Raw genomic sequence first — 21,509 nt, 5'->3', positions numbered from 1 at the left:
GGTGATGGAGGCAGTAAGGAGTATGATGGGCTTGGGGGAATATATTGCGTGTGAGGTGACGCGGGCCACCTCGGTGGGAGGACCAGGAGCAGCAGCAGCAGCAATAGGTACAGGGTAGATGCTACAGGGCAGCCCCGGAGCGGTAAGAGGGGTGTCCGGCCCACAGGGTGCAAGACGGAGACTGCAGCCCCCTCCAGGCTCCATACCCGATGCCTGCACCGTGTTATATCCCTCCCCGTATCTCTATGTATGTACTTACCGCCAGTCCTCCGGCCGGAGCGCCACACACTCGACTTCCGCCCTGTGCGGTCCACCGACTTCCGCCCTGTGCGTTCCACCGACTTCCGCCCTGTGCGTTCCACCCGATTTCCGCTCTGTGTGTTCCGTTCTTACTCTGCTGGCTTCCGGATGATTGTTCAGAGCGGGAAAAAGACGTAAGGAGATATTGTTACGTCTGATCTGGCAGTAGCAGGTGATGATAACTATTATGATACAGTCGGAGCAGCCTGTGGTGTCCTATTATTATTATACAGGGGGAGCAGCCTGTGGTGTCCTGTTATTTTTATACAGGTGAAACATCCTGTGGTTTCCTGTTATTATTATTAAACAGGGGGAGCAGCCTGTGGTGTCTTGTTATTTTTATACTGGGGGAGCAGCCTGTGGTGTCCTGTTATTGTTAATATCCAGGGGGTGCGGCTTGTGGTGTCCTGTTATTTTTGTTATACAAGGGGAGCAGCCTGTGGTGTCCTGTTATTGTTATACAGGGGGAGCAGCCTGTGGTGTCCTGTTGTTGTTGTTGTTATTATTATTATTATACAGGGGGAGCAGCCTGTGGTGTCCTGTTGTTATTATAAAGGGGAGTGGCTAGTGGTGTCCTGTTGTTATTATTATACAGGGGGAGTGGCCTGTAGTGTCCTGTTATTATTATTAATATTATACAGGGGGAGCAGACTGTAGGGTCCTGTTGTTATTCTACAGGGGGAGCAGCCTGTGGTGTCCAGTTGTTGTTGTTATTCTTATACAGGGGGAGCAGCCTGTGGTGTCCGGTTGTTATTATTATTATTATTATATATTTGGACCAGCCTGTGGTGTACTGTTATTATTATACAGTGGGAGTAGCCTGTGGTTTCCTGTTATTATTATTACACAGGGGGAGCAGCCTGTGGTGTCCGGTTATTATGGGATTCGGTCTGAAGATCGACAATGTTTAGGTCGACAGTCACTAGGTTGACATGGTTGGAAGGCCGACAGGGTTTCTAGGTTGACATGTGCTAGGTCGACCGGTCAAAAGGTCGACATGGGTTTTTCACATTTCTCATACGTGGATGCTGTGGTCCACTTTAGTACCATGGGGTATAGATGGTTCCGCAGGAGCCATGGGCACTTTAAGACTTTTTCAGAGTGTGCACTCTCTCCTCCCTCTATGCCCCATCTCCAGTCCTCAGTTTAGAAAATGTGCCCAGGCAGACTGGTCGCACTCTAGTAGAGCTCTACTGAGTTCTAGTAAAATACTTTATTTATGTTTTTTATTTTACAGGGAGACTGCTGGCAACAGTCTCCCTGCTTTGTGGGACTTAGGGGAAAGAAGTAGGAACCAACTTCCTAAATAGTTTCATGGCTCTGCTTCTGCTGACAGGACACCATCAGCTCCTGAAGGGTACTGAACACTAGCTGCGGCTATGCGCTCACTCCCACAGCACGCCGTCACCCCCCAAACAGAGCCAGAAGTTAGAAGACTGGTGAGTAGTGTTACCGGAGTTCTGGAGAGAGGGACCTCTGGTCATGGTGATGGCTCAAGGTACCGCGCAGCAAGCGGGAACGCTGCGCGGACATGCTATCCATACACAGCACACAGCAGGGCGCCCTGGGCAGCATGAAACCTACTCTCACTGGCAAAAGGTAGCACATGATGTTGTGGCACAGTCCTACACCCCCGCCAGTATAAAGAATAGTTATTTTATCTGAGGGGAAACGCGCCATTACAGGGGGCGGGGCTTCCTCCTCAGGCAGCCAGCACACTGCTCAGCGCCATATTTCTCCAAGCTGTAGCAGGGGAAGACACGCTGACCCTCCTCTCCACTTCTGAATCAAGTATCAGGGTGGGAGGGGGGGAGAGTATGATTTTTGTGTGCTCAGTCATATTATTGGCAATATATAAGGTCTCTGTGTACAAAATACATTACACAGGGATTTTTTTCCCCGGGCGCTGAGTTGTGAGCTGGCAATTCCTTTCTGTGTCCTGACAGATTTTACTGTGGGTCTGTCTCCAATAAGCCACGGAGTGTCTGTGGTGTGATTGTGCACATGTGTGACATGTCTGAGGCAGGAAGCTCTTCCGTTGAGGGAGCCATTTTAGGGACACAGAGTTGTAATGTGGTGGAGCTGCCATTGCACCACGAGCCTGAATGGGTGAAAGAATTACGTGTTAGTGTGAATCATCTTAGTAAGAGATTGGATAAGTCTGAGTCTCATGCAGAAAACTGGAGAAAATCAGTGGAAGATGTGATTTTTAATAGTTCTGCTTTTTCATCCAGAGGGGACACCTCTGGTTCACAAAAAAGGTCATTTGCACAAGTAGTACAAACTGATACCGACACGGACTCTGATTCCTGTGTTGACACTAGTGATTCTAGGGGAATAGATCCAAAGTTAGCAAAAAACATTCAATACATGATTATTGCTATAAAGGAGGTGTTAGAAGTTACGGAGCCCCCTCCTTTACCACAGGAGAAGGCTTACTTTAATAAAGAAAAGAAAATTAATGTAACTTTCTCATACTTCCTAGAGGATGCTGGGGTCGCCATAAGAACCATAGGGTATAGACTGGATCCGCAGGAGACATGGGCACTTTAAGACTTTGAAAGGGGTGTGAACTGGCTCCTCCTTCTATGGGCCTCCTCCAGACTCCAGTTTAGAATTGTGCCCAGTGAGACTGGATGCACTCTGAGGAAAAGACTTATGTTAGGTTTTTTATTTTCAGAAAGGACTGCTGGCAACAGTCTCCCTGCTTCGTGGGACTTAGGGGAGAGAAGTCAGACCTACTTCTAGTGAGTTCAAAGGCTCTGCTTCTTGGCTACAGGACACAATTAGCTCCTGAGGGTTTGATCGCTAGGTACGCCTAGATGCTCGCTCCCAGAGCCGGCCGTCACCCCCCTTACAGAGCCAGAAGTCAGAAGATAGGTGAGTAGAAGAAGCAAAGAAGACTTCAGTGACGGCATTATGAGGTACCGCACAGGCTGCAGAGACGCTGGTCCTTCCTCACACTGCTGCATGAGTATCAGGGTGAAAAACGGGTGGGGAGGCACAGTAATTTTGGTGCAATATATAGTTATTATAAAAGCGCTGCAGGTCTGGGGCATTGTTTAGTGTTTCAGAACCGTTGGTGAAGCGCTGGGTTGTGAGCTGGCAAACTCCCTCTGTGTCTCTCTGACATACTTTACTGTGGGTCTGTCCCCTATATGCCCAGTGTGTCTGTGAGTATTGGGTACACGTGTGTCGGCATGTCTGAGGCGGAGTGCTCTTCCCAGGAGGAGACTGTGTTAGGGACACAAACAGCTGTGGGAGTGACCCTGTCGGCACCGCTGACTCCTGATTGGGTAAATGTTATTAATAAGAGATTGGATAAATCTGAGTCTCAGAACCAGGCATGGAAGAAATCTGTGGAGGATGTGTTGTTGCAAGTCCAGACCCCTTCGGGGTCACAAAAAAGATTGTTTGCCCAGTTGGCAGACACGGATACCGACACGGACTCTGACTCCAGTGTCGACTATAGTGATGCCAGATTAGATCCGAAATTGGCAAAGAGCATTCGGTACATGATTATGGCGATAAAAGAATTATTACATATATCGGAGGACCCTACTGTTCCTGACAAAAGGGTCTGTATGTATAAGGGAAAGAAGCCTGAGGTAACGTTTCCTCCCTCTCATGAACTGAACACTCTATTTGAAAAAGGTTTGGGAAAGTCCTGACAAGAAGTTTCAGATTCCCAAAAGGATTCCGGTGGCATACCCGTTTCCCTCTGGGGACAGGGAAAAGTGGGAGTCACCCCCTATTGTGGACAAAGCTCTTTCAAGGCTGTCCAAAAAGGTGGCTCTTCTGTCCCCTGACACGTCCTGTGGATCGTAGGCAGGAAAATACACTGAAATCCATTTATGTCACCACAGGTACGCTGCTCAGGCCAGCCATTGCATCTGCGTGGGTGAGTAGTGCTATTGAGAAGTGGGCAGATAACTTGTCATCTGATATAGATACCCTAGATAGGGATAACGTTCTCTTGACACTTGGTCATATCAGGGACGCTGCAGCATACTTAAAGGAAGCTGCGAGGGATATTGGCCTTTTGGGATCAAAGGCCAATGCCATGGCGGTCTCAGCTAGGAGAGCATTGTGGATTCATCAATGGAATGCTGATGCTGACTCTAAGAAAAATATGGAGTCTGTACCGTACAAAGGTGGTGTCTTGTTTGGTGACGGCCTCGCTAATTTGGTGTCTACGGCTACCGCGGGTAAGTCATCATTTTTACCTTATGTTCCTGCACAACAAAAGAAAACGCACCACTATCAGATGCAGTCCTTTCGGCTTAATAAATACAGGAAAGGCCGAGGTTCTTCCTTCCTTGCTACTAGAGGAAGGGGAAAGGGTAAAAGATCTCCGGCCGTGGCAGGTTCCCAGGAACAGAAGCTCTCCCCGGCTTCTGCCAAATCCACCGCATGACGCTGGGACTCCTCTGCGGGAGTCCACACTGGTGGGGGCACGTCTCAAACTCTTCAGTCAATTCTGGGTTCGTTCGGACCTGGACCTATGGGTTGTAGAAATAGTGTCCCAGGGGTACAAACTAGAGTTTCAAGACGTTCCCCCTCGACGATTTTTCAAATCGGCCTTACCAGCTTCTCTTCCGGAAAGGGAGGTAGTATGCGACGCAATACAAAAGTTGTGTCAAAATCAGGTCATTGTCAGGGTTCCCCCGTCGCAACAGGGAGAAGGCTTTTATTCGAGCCTGTTCGTGGTCCCGAAGCCGGACGGCTCGGTCAGACCAATCCTGAACCTGAAATCCCTCAATTTCTACCTAAGAAAATTCAAATTCAAGATGGAATCTCTCCGGGCAGTGATCTCCAGTCTGGAGGAAGGGGATTTTATGGTGTCGGTAGACATAAAGGATGCCTATTTACATGTTCCCATTTATCCTCCGCATCAGGCTTACCTGAGGTTTGCAGTTCAGGATTGTCATTACCAATTTCAGACGTTGCCGTTTGGTCTGTCCACAGCTCCGAGGGTTTTCACCAAAGTAATGGCGGAAATGATGGTTCTCCTGCGCAAGCATGGAGTCACAATTATCCCATACTTGGACGATCTCCTGATAAAGGCGAGATCCAGGGACCAGCTAAAATCACAGTTGGTGCCGACGACGTGGCTGTCGTTTCTGGGAATGATTCTGGACACAGAATTACAGAGAGTTTTTCTTCCAGTGGAAAAGGCTCTGGAAATCCAGAACCTGGTCAGACAAATTCTGAAACCAGCGAGAGTGTCAATCCATAAATGCACTCGGTTGCTGGGGAAAATGGTGGCGGCCTACGAGGCCATTCAGTTTGGCAGATTCCATGCCAGAGTGTTTCAGTGGGACCTGTTGGACAGGTGGTCCGGATCCCACCTGCACATGCACCACAGAATAATCCTGTCTTCCAAGACCAGAATCTCACTCCTGTGGTGGCTACATAGCTCTCACTTCCTAGAGGGGCGCAGGTTCGGGATCCAGGACTGGAGCCTAGTAACCACGGATGCGAGTCTCCGAGGCTGGAGGGCAGTCACACAGGGGGAAAACTTCCAGGGAAGATGGTCAAGCCAGGAAACTTGTCTACACATAAAAATTCTGGAGTTAAGGGCCATTTACAACGGCCTTCTTCAAGCAGAACGTCTGCTTCGCAATCTGCCCGTATTGATTCAGTCGGACAATATAACAGCAGTTGCGTACATAAACCGCCAAGGCGGAACAAAAAGCAGAGCGGCAAGCGCCCTGTCAGCGGTCTTCATTCCAGGAGTGGACAACTGGAAAGCAGACTTCCTCAGCAGACACGATCTCCATCCAGGAGAGTGGGGTCTTCATCAAGAGGTCTTCACAGAAGTAACAGGTCTTTGGGGAATTCCTCAAATAGACATGATGGCGTCTCGTCTCAACAAGAAACTTCAGAGATAGTGTTCCAGGTCGAGGGACCCTCAAGCAATAGCAGTGGATGCCCTAGTGATACCGTGGGTGTTTCAGTCGGTGTATGTATTCCCTCCGCTTCCTCTCATTCCAAAAGTGCTTAAGATCATAAGAAGAACAAAGGTTCAGGCGATCCTCATTGTTCCGGACTGGCCAAGGAGGGCTTGGTATCCAGATCTTCAGGAATTACTCATAGGAGATCCCTGGCCTCTTCCTCTACGAGAGGATCTGTTACAGCAGGGTCCGTGCGTGTATCAAGACTTACCGCGGCTGCGTTTGACAGGCTTGGCGGTTGAACGCCAGATCCTAGCTCGAAAGGGTATTCCCAGTGAAGTGATTCCCACACTTCTTCAGGCTAGAAAAGGGGTAACGTCTAAACAAAACCCACCGTATTTGGAGAAAATATGTGTCTTGGTGTGAATCCAAGAAGGCTCCTACGGAAGAATTTCAGTTAGGCCGTTTTCTCTATTTCCTACAAGCAGGTGTGGATGCGGGCTTAAAGTTGGGCTCAATTAAAGTTCAAATTTCAGCCTTATCGGTTTTCTTTCAAAAACAATTGGCCTCCCTTCCAGAAGTTCAGACTTTCGTGAAAGGCGTGTTGCACATCCAACCTCCATTTGTGCCCCCAGTGGCACCATAGGATCTTAACGTGGTGTTGCAGTTCCTACAGTCACATTGGTTTGAACCTTTACAGAAGGTGGAGTTGAAATTCGTCACTTGGAAAGTGGTCATGCTGTTGGCCTTGGCATCCGCAAGGCGGGTATCGGAGTTAGCGGCTTTGTCTCACAAGAGCCCTTATTTGATCTTCCATGAAGATAGAGCAGAGTTGAGGACTCGTCAACAATTTCTGCCGAAGGTGGTTTCATCGTTCCACATGAACCAACCTATTGTGGTGCCTGTGGCTACTGACGCCTTAGTGGAGTCGAAGTCTCTCGATGTGGTCAGAGCTTTAAAAATCTATGTCGCCAGGACGGCTCAGCTTAGGAAAACGGAGGCTCTGTTTGTCCTGTATGATCCCAACAAGATTTGGGCTCCTGCTTCCAAGCAGACTATTGCACGCTGGATCTGTGCTACGATTCAGCAGGCTCATTCTACGTCTGGATTGCCGTTACCGAAATCGGTGAAGGCACATTCTACCAGAAAGGTGGGCGCATCCTGGGAGGCTGCCCAGGGGGTCTCGGCGTTACAACTTTGCCGAGCAGCTACTTGGTCGGGTTCAAACACTTTTGTAAAGTTTTACAAGTTTGATACCCTGGCTGATGATGACTTCAGGTTTGGTCAGTCGGTGCTGCAGAGTCATCTGCACTCTCTCGCCCGTTCTAGAGCTTTGGTATAACCCCATGGTTCTTATGGTGACCCCAGCATCCTCTAGGACGTATGAGAAAATAGGATTTGAATACCTACCGGTAAATCCTTTTCTCTTAGTCCGTAGAGGATGCTGGGCGCCCGTCCCAGCGCGTACTGTATCTGCAGTTATTAGTTCTGGTTACACACAGGTTGTGTTTCGTTTATAATCAGCCAGTTGCTGACATTGTTCATGCCGTTGACTTGCGTTGTGTTGAATGCCATGTTGTACGGCATGTTTGAGGTGTGAGCTGGTATGTGTCTCACCTTAGTTTAAAAATAATTCCTTTCCTCGAAATGTCTGTCTCCCTGGGCACAGTTCCTATAACTGGAGTCTGGAGGAGGGGCATAGAGGGAGACGCCCCTTTCAAAGTCTTAAAGTGCCCATGTCTCCTGCGGATCCCATCTATACCCCATGGTTCTTATGGTGACCCCAGCATCCTCTACGGACTAAGAGAAAAGGATTTACCGGTAGGTATTAAAATCCTATTTTCCCTCCATCTCATTAGCTGAATAGTCTCTTTGAGGGAGTCTGGACTAACCCTGAAAAGAAATTTCAGATTCCAAAACGAATTCAGGCGACTTACCCTTTCCCTGCAGAGGACAGGAAAAGGTGGGAATCACCCCCCATTTTAGACAGTGCCCTGTCACAGTTAACAAAAAAGGTGATTCTCCCTGCGCCTGGGACGGTTTCACTAAAGGAGCCGGCAGACCACAAGTTAGAGACTACGTTGAAATCTATTTAAGTGACCAATGGGACATTACTCAGGCCTACCATTGCTTTTGCGTGAGTGAGTAGTGCTATTGAAAAGTGGTCAGAAAACTTGTCATCAGACATTGACACAATAGATAGAGACGAGATACTCCTAATGTTAGGTCATATCAAAGACTCTGCTGCGTACATGCTGGAAGCCATGAAAGATATTGGTCTCTTGGGATCAAGAGCCGCTACCATGGCAATTTCAGCACGTAGGGCCTTGTGGATTCGCCAATGGAACGCAGACGCAGATTCCAAAAGGAATATGGAGGCTCTCCCGTATAAAGGAGAGGCCTTGTTTGGAGATGTGCTGGATGCCTTAGTTTCTGTGGCTACCGCAGGTAAGTCGACATTTTTCCTAATGCTCCTGCGCCAGCGAAAAAGACACATCACTCTCAGATGCAGTCCTCTCGGCCCAATAAATACAAAAAGGGTAAAGGTTCCCCTTTCTTTGCCGGTAAAGGAAGGGGAAAAGGAAAAAAGTCCACAGCGTCTCCAGGATCACAGGAGCAGAAATCAACTTCTGCTTCTGCCAAATCTTCAGCATGACGCTGGTCCTCCCTTGCGGGAGTCCGCTCAGGTGGGGGCACGTCTGAAGCTCTTCAGTCAGATTTGGGTTCAATCTGGCCTGGACCCGTGGGTCTTACAAATAGTGTCCCACGGGTACAAACTGGAGTTTCAAGACATTCCCCCATGCCGATTTTTCATATCGGCCTTACCAGCTTCTGTCCCAGACAGGGAGGTGGTATCGGCAGCAATACAAAAATTGTGTCAGGATCAAGTGATTGTCCTGGTTCCCTTGTCGCAACAAGGAGAAGGGTTTTATTCAAGCCTTTTCGTAGTTCGAAACCGGATGGCTCGGTCAGACCGATTCTAAATCTAAAAACACTGAATCTCTACCTGCAAAGGTTCAAATTCAAGATGGAATTTCTGAGGGCAGTGATTTCCAGTCTGGAGCAAAAAGACTACATGGTGTCAGTGGACATAAAAGATGCCTACTTACATGTTCCTATCTATCCTCCACATCAAGCTTATCTGAGATTTGCAGTGCAGGATTGTCATTACCAATTTCAGACGTTGCCGTTCGGGCTGTCCACAGCACCGAGGGTGTTTACCAAGGTGATGGCGGAGATGATGGTCCTCCTTCGACTGCAAGGGGTCAATATAATTCCTTACCTGGACGATCTCTTGATAAAAGCAGGGTCCAGGGAAAGGTTGGTGCAGAACATTGCACTCTCCCTGACATTACTTCAACAGCACGGTTGGATCATAAACTTTCCAAAGTCACAGTTGGAACCGACGACAAGATTATCGTTTCTGGGGATGATACTGGACACAGAAGTACAGAGGGTATTTCTTCCAGTGGAAAAGGCTCTGAAAATCCAGAGAATGGTCAAACAAATTCTGAAACCAACAAAAGTGTTGATTCATCAATGCATTCGGTTGTTGGAGAAGATGGTAGCGGCCTTTGAGGCCCTACAGTTTGGCCGATTCCATGCCAGAGCATTCCAGTGGGACCTGTTGGACAAATGGTCCGGATCCCACCTACACATGCATCAGAGGATAATCCTGTCATCCAAAGCCAGAATGTTGCTCCTGTGGTGGGTACACAGTTCTCATCTCCTAGAGGGATGCAGGTTCGGGATTCAGGACTGGGTCTTAGTAACCACGGATGCAAGTCTCTGAGGCTGGGGAGCAGTCACACAGGGGGAAAGCTTCCAAGGAAGATGGTCAAGTCAAGAAACCTGTCTTCACATAAACATTCTGGAGTTGAGAGCCATTTACAACGGCCTTCTACAAGCGGTACATCTTCTTCAAGATCAACCGATCCAGATCCAGTCGGACAATGTAACAGCGGTGGGCGGAACGAAAAGCAGAGCGGCAAATGGCAGAGGTGACAAAGATCCTCCTCTGGGCATAAAGACATGCAAGAGCTCTGTCTGCAATTTTCATTCTGGGAGTGGACAACTGGAAAGCGGACTTCCTCATCAGACACGATCTCCACCCAGGAGAATGGGGCCTCCACCAAGAAGTCTTTGCAGAGGTGACAGGTCATTGGGGTGTTCCTCAAGTAGACATGTAGGCAGCTACTTGGTCAGGGACAAACACGTTTGCTAAGTTTTACAAGTTTGACACCTTGGCCGCTGATGACCTAAAGTTTGGTCAATCGGTTCTGCAGGGTCATCCGCGCTCTCCCGCCCGTACTGGAGCTTTGGTATAACCCCATGGTACTAAAGTGGACCCCAGCATCCTCTAGGACGTATGAGAAAACAGGAATTTTATACCTACCGGTAAATCCTTTTCTCCTAGTCCATAGATGATGCTGGGCACCCAACCCAGTGCATACTTTACCTGCAGTTGTTAATTTGTTATAGTTTACACAGGTGTTGTGTTCAATTGTTTCAGCACGTTGCTGCAATGGTCATGCTCGTTAGCATGCGTTTTGTTGACTTCCATGTGTGCGGCATGGTTGAAGTGTGAGCTGGTGTGAATCTCACCATTAACTTAAAAGTAAATCCTTTTCTCGAATTGTCCGTCTCCCTGGGCACAGTTCCTATACTGAGGTCTGGAGGAGGGGCATAGAGGGAGGAGCCAGTTCATACTCTGAAAAAGTCTTAAAGTGCCCTTGGCTCCTGCGGAACCGTCTATACCCCATGGTACTAAAGTGGACCCCAGCATCCTCTACGGACTAGGAGAAAAGGATTTACCGGTAGGTATAAAAATCCTGTTTATTTTTTTTTCTTATTTTTTTGAACTTTTTCATACTTAACGATCCACATGGACTACGATTGGAACGAGCCATGCGAAGGGACACTGTGCACTAATTGGGCTTTCTGGTCACTCTACGAAGAAAACGACACAAAAAAATATATATAAAAATCATGTCGACCTTTTGACCTGTCGACCTAGCACATGTCGACCTAGAAACCCTGTCGACTGTCCAACCCTGTCGACCCTAGTGTCGTAGACCTAAACATTGTCGACCTAATGATCCACACCCAATTATTATACAGGGGGAGCGGCCTGTGGTGTCCTGATAGTATACAGATGGAGCATACTGTGGTGTCCTAGTACTTTTATTATATCAGTGTGACCTTTGTATATTGATCAGTGTGTATTATGTTTGTGACCCATGTAAGGGTAATATTGAGTAAAATGCTTTTGCTGTATTAATGTTTCTGTATATTCTAAATACTGTATATATGACCCTTTACATATACTGTAAGGTCATCATTGCTTGTATGTGTTCTCTAGACAACAGGTGTTTTCCTTAAATACTTTACATTAAAAAAAAATGCAAAGCCAGAGAAAGACAGAAATAGGATGTCCTCAGCAATCGCCTCATTTGTTGACAAGACAGACTCCCGGAATAGTTTGGAAATGTGTCTTTTTTTATACGCCCTTTTATGTCATTGAAACTTGTACTTTGTATGATTACCTCATTTTATCATGAATACTTCACTGTGATTGGAGAGCATGTAACAAGCCCACTTCTTACTTGGTATAAATAAAAGCTTTCTCAGTCATAGGAAGGACAGAGCAGTCTTATAATTACAACTGTGTCTAGTGTGATTTCTTGCTTCCCAGTCGGCTGTATCCGGTACTTTGAATCTCCAAGACAGAAGGGCTGCTACCTGTGTATTGTGTTTATGAGCTGTGTATAGTTATTAGAACATATGAGGAGCGCTGTCCAGATCACATAAGAGATTATTTCCAAATTTATTAAAACACTTCACACGACACAATAAAACATTAAAATCTTATTACAGATCACTCTAATATAAACATATTGACACAGCGTGATAATAGATACAAATTAGCAACATACTTACAATGAACAGGTCCATAGCGCACCCGAAGTATAATCTACAATAAGAAGCCGCTGTTACATGTGGAATCTGGGACTTATTCCCAATACCATGTGTTTTCATGGGATCGCGGGTCCAATTTTAGCCATTAACAACAGCCTCTAAGTGGATACCACTATAATGACCATCAGTCATTAATCATAATATCCAGGCATTATCAACAGCCAAAATGTCTCAGCAAAGTCACATGATGGTATGAGTGCACATTTGCTCTATTTAGAATGGTATAAGAGTGGAGAGTACTCTCACAGCCACAGGTATATTAGTGTGTAACCCTGGTCAGGGTTAAGGAGATGTATAAACATCGTCATAGGTAGATAGTGAGGGTTATGTCTAAATCCAGGTTGGCGTAAGGACCTCTGACGTCACCAGCGGGAGAAACAAGGCTAGAACATGGCACCCAAAATGTAACCTCACGGGCTCGCTTCACTCACCACCAGGTCTTTAAAGGTAGTAGTTCTTGACGCAGATAGTGAAAACAATATCCCGCTGGCCTAGCTTCTGCCCTGACATCAGAGATCCTTTAGTCCACTTGGATCTAGCATCTACCAAATTCATATACTTACTGTACATAGTTTTATATAGCTGGTCCAGGGAAAAGAGAAGGATGATATACAGGTTGAGTATCCCATATCCAAATATTCCGAAATACAGACTTTTTTGAGTGAGATAGTGAATCCTTTGTTTTCTCATGGCTCAATGTACACAAACTTTAATACACAAATTTATTAAAAATATTGTATTAAATGACCTTCAGGCTGTGTGTATAAGGTGTATATGTAACATAAATGAATTGTGTGAATGTACACACACTTTGTTTAATACACAAATTTATTAAAAATATTGTATTAAATTACCTTCAGGCTGTGTGTATAAGGTGTATATGTAACATAAATGCATTCTGTGCTTAGATTTAGGTCCCATCACCATGATATCTCATTATGTTATGCAATTATTCCAAAATACGGAAAAATCCCATATCCAAAATACCTCTGGTCCCAAGCATTTTGGATAAGGGAGACTCAACCTGTATATGTACTCACTAGTAATTATTATATTTATTCTTAGAAAACCGTGCAGTGAGGATCTGAAGTATCTGTACTAGAAGTTTCCTGAGAGGAAGACTAAACTCCGATTCGCTACTAAACTCCGATTCCCTGAGGATGGAAAAAGACAGGAGTTACATGACTGAGAGGATACTAAATCTCACCCTGGAGATCATCTACCTGCTGACTGGGGAGGTGAGAGGATCTGGGAGTGTCACAGTGACATCACTTATATCTATAGTAATAATACAGGGACATGACTGGGGAGGTGAGGGGATCTGGGAGTGTCACAGTGACATCACTTATATCTATAGTAATAATACAGGATCATGACTGGGAGGGGAGGGGATCTGGGAGCATCACAGTGACATCACTTATATCTATAGTAATAATACAGGATCATGACTGGGAGGTGAGGGGATCTGGCAGCATCACAGTGACATCACTAATATCTATAGTAATAATACAGGATCATGACTGGCGAGGTGAGGGGATCTGGTAGTGTCACAGTGACATCACTTATATCTATAGTAATAATACAGGATCATGACTGGCTAAATGAGTGGATCTGGTAGTGTCACAGTGACATCACTTATATCTATAGTAATAATACAGGGACATGACTGGCGAGGGGATCTGGTAGTGTCACAGTGACATCACTTATATCTATAGTAATAATACAGGGACATGAATGGGGAGGTGAGGATCTGGGAATGTCACAGTGACATCACTGCGCCTCCTAGCTCAGGCAATTCTGTTTTTTTGTTGGTGAGGCAGGACCCGGACCATGGTCAATGGGATGCTGGTTTTTATCAACCATAAGCTTTTTATTACTGTATTTTTATAGTCTTACTTTTTTCTGAGCGATCTTTCTAAAAAGCGTCTTACACGCACCTTAGACACAGTCGCTCCAAAAACTCTCCGCCGGGTCGCATCAACGCTTACCCACGTGTACAGTGCTGTTTCGGCAGGCGTCTGTGTCGGATGTACTAGCAAGTCCAGCAGACGATACCAGGCTGTGGCCGGAGCATGGGGAGAAGGTAAGGCGTCTGTTCCGCTTATCGGGAAAGACACTGGATACAGCTGTACTGTTTTTGGGGGAGACTACCAAACAGTAGCTGACGTGGCTGCCACGTCGAGTGCACCAGAGCTAGGCCTTAGGGAAAATAGGCTCCAGGGATTAGTGTGAGGCCGAGATCTCTGAGATTGATGTCAGCAGTGGGGAGTAAGATGCTCCCCTGGTCGCCCCTCCCCCGGTTCATGACCAGTTTGCTCTGAGTTTCCCGACATGAACTGTTTTCCCACTTCCGTCTGAGACACTGTGTATCAAAAAAAAGAACCCTGTCGCACCTTAGGCGGCCATATGACTGGTGCGTCAGTGTTCACTTGGGTATCTGTGTACACTGTAGGTTCACTGGGCGTACACTATTAGCGTCTGGATCCACTCAGAGTTCACTAATGTATTGATCGATCCTGGAAGCGGGGTGAAGTCTCCCTGTATCCCACTCTACTGAGCACGGGTGATACAGCACTAAGTCTGTACCTACCATTAAGTACGAATAGTTGGATAAGTGCCTGATGCATATGAGTCTGTAAACTATTGCTGCTGTTTCTTTCGCTGTGCGACTGAATACGTTTAAAGTCCTATTTAAGGTAATGCAGTAATATGTTTCTCCTACATACTTGAAATGTATCTGTAGTATTGCATATTGCTCATATTGCTTATACTAATGTATAACCTGTGACTGATTGCTAGTGTGATTGCTGACTTTACTGTAATTCTGTCAGTTTCTATGTATTCCGATCCTCAATGCTGGTGCAAAGCAAGGAAAGATTGGATTGTATGTCACTTTAACAAGTTTTAAAATGATTTCAGTCACAAATTATGTAGTAACACTGTACAGGTGTGTGATTTGTTTATCATGTCTAAGAGCGGCAAGAGTGAAGAGGATACACTCTCCATAGCAGCACCAACACTGATTTCATGTTTTTCTTGCAAAGCTGGGTTAACCTCTCAGGATCTGGTTCAAAATGGATTATGTGCAGACTGTTTTAGCTTTCATCAAAGCCTGTCACGATCCGGGTATCTGGACGCCATTTCTTACCCATCAGATGCCTCCTAAGGCTGGCTCAGCGCTCCAGGACCGGATCCCATCTGTTATCCTAATGTTCACATTCCTGCATCCTCTCCTGTCTCTCTGAGACGCTGTCACAGTAACGCCTTATTACATCTGGCATGGCGTCTCCCGCGGCCTCCGCCGCCGTCCCTGAGCTTCTGCATGCAGAGTGTCAGAGTGGCGATTACGTCAGCCGCGGCCTCCGCTGTGTCCGCGTGGTTGGATGTGCACTTGTCAGCCTGGCGTCTCCTGTCTCCAGTGGCCGGCGCCGCCATTACTGTTTTCATTACCACATGGATTACAAACCAAACTTCCCTCCAAGTGTCTGCATGGGCGCAGCCATCTTGGATTCTGTCAGCTGATCATTTCCTCCAATCTGTTGTCAGTATTGTTAATCTGCATAATTGCCTAGCCAATCCCTTCCTTGCTGCAGGTATAAATACACTGTGCCTGAGCAAGGAAGGCGTCAGTGCTTTGGTTGTCAAACCTAGTTCCTGTTTGTCTCTCTCCTGTGATTGTCTTCCAGGTTCCAGCTCCTGTCTCAAGACTTCCACCATAGAGACCCGCACCAGCATTCCACCTGCGGTGTAGCCTGACTCTCCAATCCATTGTGGATTCATCTGTTTCCAGCTACAACATTACCTGCTTCCAGCTCAGCTTCCAGCAGAGTACAGCTTCCCTTAAAGGGCCGGTGTCCTTTCTACACTTTACCACTCTCCACCGGTATTATTATTTCTCCGCTCTCAAGTTCTACATTTCAGTTCATATTTCATCGCTCCCAAGTTCATTTATTATTTAACTGGTTCCAGCCAGTATCCACTCCGTGCTAACAACAGTCTGGTTCCAGCCAGTATCCACAGCAGCTGTTTTATCTTCAGCAACCCAGCTTTTCCTGGAACACCAGCTGGCACAATCCTGGGTTATCTCCATTGCTACAGTCGGGCCTGGTAAGGACTTTCCATCTAGAAGATCATAAGAACTATCTCACACTACCAGTGCCCTGTGGCTCCTGCCATCCTGTAGTACCCAGGAACTGTATTTATTCTTTGCTGACTTTTACGTTTTCTTTTACTGCTGCTGTGTTGCGGAGTTGTCATAATAAACATCATTGACTTTTATCCAAGTTGTCGTGGTCACGCCTTCGGGCAGTTATTATTCATGTTACTTACATGTCCAGGGGTCTGATACAACCTCCCAGGTTCCGGTACATCTCAGCCCATACAACTGAGGCTGCCTCCCGTCAGCTCAGGCCCTCAGTTGTGACAGTAAGCACTGACCTAATGAATCCAGCCGGAGACCAGGATCAAGCGGCCAAGCCGATGCAAGAACTGGCAGCCCGACTAGAACATCAGGAGGCTGCACAGGGCCACATCATCCGCTGTCTCCAGGATCTCTCTACTCGGCTGGATGGGATTCAGACAACTCTCCGTGGATCAGGCGCGTCTGGTGCGTCAACCACAGTGACTCCAGCTATAACCCCACCCACCTTACCCATTTCTGCTCCACGTCTTCATCTTCCAACGCCAGCAAAATTTGACGGATCTCCAAGATTCTGCAGGGGATTTCTCAACCAGTGTGAGATTCAGTTTGAGCTACAACCTGGCAATTTTCCCAGTGACCGTACAAAAATTGCCTACATTATTTCTCTTCTCAGTGGCTCAGCCCTTGATTGGGCATCACCGTTATGGGAGAGGTCCGACACCCTGCTATCTTCCTACACTGCCTTCGTGTCAACATTCAGGCGCATCTTCGACGAGCCAGGCCGGGTAACCTCAGCTTCATCCGAGATTCTCTGTTTACGCCAGGGGTCACGTACTGTAGGACAATATCTTATACAGTTCCAGATCCTGGCATCCGAACTGGCATGGAACGACGAGGCCCTGTATGCTGCATTCTGGCATGGCTTATCTGAGCGTATTAAAGATGAGTTAGCTACCAGAGACTTACCTTCTAAGTTAGATGAGCTAATCTCACTCTGCACGAAAGTTGATTTACGTTTCAGAGAGAGAGCAACTGAGCGTGGAAGATCATCTGCTCCAAAATCTTCTGCTCCTCCTCCTCGTCAACTGTCACCATCTAAAGATGAGCCCATGCAACTTGGCCGTTCCCGTTTAACTCCTGCTGAGCGCCGAAGACGTCTCTCCGAGTTTCTCTGTCTCTATTGTGCAGCTCCGTCTCACACCATTAATGCCTGTCCCAAACGTCCGGGAAACTCCAAATCCTAGCTCGCCAAGGAGAGGGCCGGCTAGGAGTAATGATCTCCTCTCCATCTCCTCAAGATTGTAATCTCCCAGTCTCGCTTCAAGTTGCTCAACGTTATCGGAACGTCATTGCCCTCCTTGATTCCGGAGCAGCTGGGAACTTTATTACCGAAGCCTATGTTAAACGGTGGTCCCTACCCACCGAGAGACTTCCTTCGTCCATTTCTTTAACTGCCGTGGATGGCAGCAAAATTTTTGATGCAGTCATTTCTTTAAGGACTCTACCAGTTCGTCTGAGAGTGGGAGTTCTTCATTCCGAACTTATTTCTTTTTTAGTGATTCCAAGAGCCACACATCCTGTGGTCCTGGGCCTTCCATGGCTCCGTCTTCACAATCCTACAATTGATTGGACGACTACGCAAATCCTGGCATGGGGTTCCTCCTGTGCTGAGACATGTTTGTTTAAAGTATTGCCTGTCTGTTCTTCCTCCCCCAGGTCGTCTGATGTTCCACCTCCTCCATATCAAGATTTCACGGATGTGTTCAGTAAAGCTTCTGCTGATATCCTTCCTCCTCATAGAGAATGGGACTGTCCGATTGATCTCGTTCCAGGGAAGGTTCCACCTCGAGGCCGAACTTATCCGTTGTCTCTGCCTGAGACGCATTCTATGGAGGAATATATTAAAGAGAACCTAGCAAAGGGGTTCATTCGACCTTCTTCTTCTCCAGCCGGCGCAGGCTTCTTTTTTGTAAAAAAGAAAGATGGTGGTCTGCGGCCGTGCATCGACTACAGAGGTTTGAACGACATTACCATCAAGAACCGTTATCCTTTACCCCTGATTACTGAGCTCTTTGACAGAGTTAGCGGAGCTACCATCTTTACAAAGCTGGACTTGCGAGGTGCATACAATCTCATCCGGATCCATGAGGGTGACGAGTGGAAGACCGCCTTTAACACCCGTGACGGACATTATGAGTACCTCGTCATGCCCTTCGGATTGAGCAATGCTCCAGCTGTCTTCCAGCATTTTGTCAATGAGATCTTCAGAGACATTCTATACCGTCATGTCGTGGTCTATCTAGACGATATCCTCATTTTTGCCAACGATTTAGAGGAACATCGTTTTTGGGTTAAAGAGGTTCTGTCCCGTCTCCGTGTCAATCATCTCTATTGCAAATTAGAAAAATGCGTCTTTGAAGTCAAGTCCATTCCGTTTCTAGGGTACATTGTGTCCGGTTCCGGACTAGAGATGGATCCTGAGAAACTACAAGCAATCCAAAATTGGCCGGTACCCTTAACCCTCAAAGGGGTCCAGAGGTTCTTAGGGTTCGCCAACTATTACCGAAAGTTTATACGAGACTTTTCCACCATTGTGGCGCCTATTACTGCTTTCACTAAGAAGGGTGCTAACCCGTCCAAGTGGTCTGAAGAAGCCATGCAAGCATTTCATCTTTTAAAACAAAGGTTCATCTCTGCGCCTGTTCTGAAACAGCCTGACATCGACTCTCCTTTCATCTTAGAGGTGGATGCCTCCTCCGTTGGAGTAGGAGCGGTGTTATCTCAGAGGGCTAAAGATGGCCATTTACACCCTTGCAGTTTCTTCTCCCGGAAGTTCTCCCCAGCTGAGCGCAACTATGCCATTGGCGACCAGGAGTTGCTAGCCATCAAGCTCGCTCTAGAAGAGTGGAGGTATCTGTTGGAGGGAGCTTCTCATTCAATCACCATACTTACAGACCACAAGAACCTTTTATACCTGAAGGGCGCACAATGTCTCAACCCTCGTCAGGCCAGATGGGCACTTTTCTTTTCCAGGTTCGACTTTAAACTCCAGTTCTGTCCGGGCTCTCAGAATCGCAAGGCCGATGCCCTTTCCCGCTCATGGGAGCAAGAAAATGAGTCAGAGTCTTCAGACAAGCATCCTATTATAAATCCGTTGGCATTCTCCACGGTAGGGATGGACTCTACGCCCCCATCAGGGAAAAGTTTTGTGAAGCCGATGCTAAGGAAGAAGCTCATGCATTGGGCCCATGCTTCCCGTTTTGCCGGACATACAGGTATCCAAAAAACCCTGGAGTTTATCTCTAGGTCCTATTGGTGGCCAACTCTGAAAAAGGACGTCTTGGAGTTTATTGCATCTTGCCCAAAGTGTGCCCAACATAAAGTATCCCGCCAGTCGCCTGCGGGGCAACTGGTTCCACTATCCGTTCCCCGTCGACCATGGACCCACTTGTCGATGGATTTCATTACAGACTTACCCATGTGCAACAAGTTCAATACCATCTGGGTGGTAGTTGACCGGTTCACCAAGATGGCACACTTCATTCCTCTCACCGGTCTTCCGTCAGCTTCCAAGTTGGCTCAAGTATTCATACAAGAGATCTTCCGACTCCACGGTCTTCCTGAAGAAATTATCTCAGATCGAGGAGTTCAATTCACAGCCAAATTCTGGCGAAGTTTATGTCAAGTCCTCCAAGTCAAGCTAAAGTTTTCCACGGCTTACCATCCTCAGACCAATGGTCAAACCGAGAGGGTGAATCAGGACTTGGAGGCCTTCCTCCGCATCTATGTGTCCTCCTCTCAAGATGACTGGGTTCAATTACTTCCCTGGGCCGAGTTCTGTCATAACAACCAGTATCATTCTTCATCTGCTTCAACACCATTCTTCACTAACTTTGGATTCCACCCTAAAGTTCCTGAGTTCCAACCGCTTCCAGCAACTTCTGTTCCCGCAGTGGATATCACCTTGCATCAGTTTGCCAATATCTGGAAGAGCGTACGATCAGCTCTGCTCAAGGCATCGTTTAGGTACAAGAAGTTTGCGGATAAGAAGCGTCGAGCAGTTCCTGCTCTCAAGGTGGGTGATCGGGTATGGTTATCCACGAAGAATTTGAGGTTAAGAGTTCCCAGTATGAAGTTTGCACCTCGCTACATCGGTCCTTTTAAAATTGATCAAGTCATCAATCCTGTTGCTTACAGACTCCAGTTGCCTCCCTTCTTAAAGATACCCAGGACATTCCATGTTTCCCTGTTGAAACCGCTAATCTTGAATCGGTTTCATTCCTCACTTCCTCCAACTCCGAAAGTCCAAACTCAACGAGGCGTTGAGTATGAAGTGGCCAAGATCCTGGACTCACGTCACCGTTACGGTCAACTACAGTATCTTATTGACTGGAAGGGTTACGGCCCTGAGGAACGTTCATGGACCAATGCTTCTGATGTCCATGCTCCTGCCTTGGTCCGGAGATTCCATTCCAAGTTTCCTCAAAAGCCAAAGAAGTGTCCTGGGGCCACTCCTAAAGGGGGGGGTGCTGTCACGATCCGGGTATCTGGACGCCATTTCTTACCCATCAGATGCCTCCTAAGGCTGGCTCAGCGCTCCAGGACCGGATCCCATCTGTTATCCTAATGTTCACATTCCTGCATCCTCTCCTGTCTCTCTGAGACGCTGTCACAGTAACGCCTTATTACATCTGGCATGGCGTCTCCCGCGGCCTCCGCCGCCGTCCCTGAGCTTCTGCATGCAGAGTGTCAGAGTGGCGATTACGTCAGCCGCGGCCTCCGCTGTGTCCGCGTGGTTGGATGTGCACTTGTCAGCCTGGCGTCTCCTGTCTCCAGTGGCCGGCGCCGCCATTACTGTTTTCATTACCACATGGATTACAAACCAAACTTCCCTCCAAGTGTCTGCATGGGCGCAGCCATCTTGGATTCTGTCAGCTGATCATTTCCTCCAATCTGTTGTCAGTATTGTTAATCTGCATAATTGCCTAGCCAATCCCTTCCTTGCTGCAGGTATAAATACACTGTGCCTGAGCAAGGAAGGCGTCAGTGCTTTGGTTGTCAAACCTAGTTCCTGTTTGTCTCTCTCCTGTGATTGTCTTCCAGGTTCCAGCTCCTGTCTCAAGACTTCCACCATAGAGACCCGCACCAGCATTCCACCTGCGGTGTAGCCTGACTCTCCAATCCATTGTGGA

At 47.3% G+C, this 21,509-nt stretch overlaps 1 pseudogene; it reads left to right on the top strand.

The window, feature by feature from the left end:
- Window positions 1–324: 324 nt before the first annotated feature.
- Window positions 325–21,509, top strand: part of LOC135057109 (zinc finger protein 135-like) — a 111,208-nt pseudogene continuing 90,023 nt past the window's right edge.

Source organism: Pseudophryne corroboree, chromosome 3 (genome assembly GCF_028390025.1).
Source record: "Pseudophryne corroboree isolate aPseCor3 chromosome 3, aPseCor3.hap2, whole genome shotgun sequence".
Taxonomy (NCBI): Eukaryota; Metazoa; Chordata; class Amphibia; order Anura; family Myobatrachidae; genus Pseudophryne; species Pseudophryne corroboree.
The sequence above is the reverse complement of the archived record's forward strand: the minus strand, read 5'-3'. Positions and strand labels throughout refer to the sequence as shown.